At 37.3% G+C, this 1,208-nt stretch overlaps 1 long non-coding RNA gene across 1 annotated transcript; it reads left to right on the top strand.

The window, feature by feature from the left end:
• The first annotated feature begins 231 nt into the window (after positions 1-231).
• On the top strand, positions 232-866 carry LOC123727128 (uncharacterized). Its single transcript, XR_006759084.1, has 2 exons — positions 232-292; positions 563-866. It is a non-coding gene; the product is annotated as an uncharacterized lncRNA (long non-coding RNA).
• Positions 867-1,208: the final 342 nt, after the last annotated feature.

Below are 1,208 nucleotides of genomic sequence, written 5' to 3'. Positions count from 1 at the left end.
ACCCTTTTTCTATAGTGAACCGGTTTCACAAGCTTTCCACGCGCTAATTAACAATATGTTTAAATTTAAAGATAGGCTCTCGTGGAATAACCGTTTATGTGCACCACTCAGAATGGACGGACAAGCGCACAACTTTTCTGTTGCTGATGAAAATCACCGAAATGTGGGAAAGAAACGTAAAACAAAACTAAAAGAATGGAAAGACAGGCAAAGGAAGATCTTACGGGATGCGGGAAAACCCTATACAAATCGTAAGGGTCAAGAAAAAAATGGGAAAAGCTGTCCAAAAGAGGTATGTGGAAGAACCGTATATCAAACAATCAAGCTAGCTAGCTATAGAGTACAGTAACTAAAATGTATGTTCTGGGTTGTCTAATTTGTAACTATAGAGAAAACATATTAGCTAAAGTTCGTTGGCTACTAACTTATACATTATCGTTACAAATGTTATTGCTAGATTATAGAAGAAACATAGCTAGCTACTTTTTGTCCATCCACCGGATGATTCGACATGGCTACAGTAGCTAGCTAGTTATATGTAACGTTACACTGTATCCTGCAGGGAAGAGCGTGTTCCACGACGTGCAGAAAGGATTGTGGAAAGTTGATTGATGAGCGCAAGCTGCATCTGTTCAACAGTTTCTACACTGTCCCATACGAGAAACAACCAGCAAAACCATTCAAGGTGATGAGGATGCAATGTGAAGACTTCAGTCACCTCCCAGATTCTGTTCTCAAGCGACTTGCTGGACTACAGATCACTTCAGTGAGGTGGTTAAAAGTCACATGTATTGCACAGAGAATAGTTTACTAACATCCCATCAACATGCAACATGTTGTTCTAACAATAAAATATCCTAATGATTCCCTTTTTTTATTCATTACAATATACATCTCTGTCACCACATTTAGCATCAACTCTAAGCAGTTATTACTTATTTACTGCTGTCACCTCAGTACAGAAGGAAGTTTCTTGCCTTTAGCATGGGTTTAACGCAATTCAAAACTTAATTGCAGATCATAGTGTTAAACGCAAAGAGAATGGTTTTCTGAACGTTTTGTAATATTGACCTTAGGGACCTGCATAATGGACATGCATATTGGCACATCACATTGATCCATATTTGATATGTACAAGTTGTACTTCTTTTGATTGAATTAATTTAATTGTATTCTATTTTTGTAGTTATTCTATGGTATGTTCACAT

This window comes from Salmo salar, chromosome ssa15 (assembly GCF_905237065.1).
Source record: "Salmo salar chromosome ssa15, Ssal_v3.1, whole genome shotgun sequence".
NCBI lineage: Eukaryota > Metazoa > Chordata > Actinopteri > Salmoniformes > Salmonidae > Salmo > Salmo salar.
The sequence above is the reverse complement of the archived record's forward strand: the minus strand, read 5'-3'. Positions and strand labels throughout refer to the sequence as shown.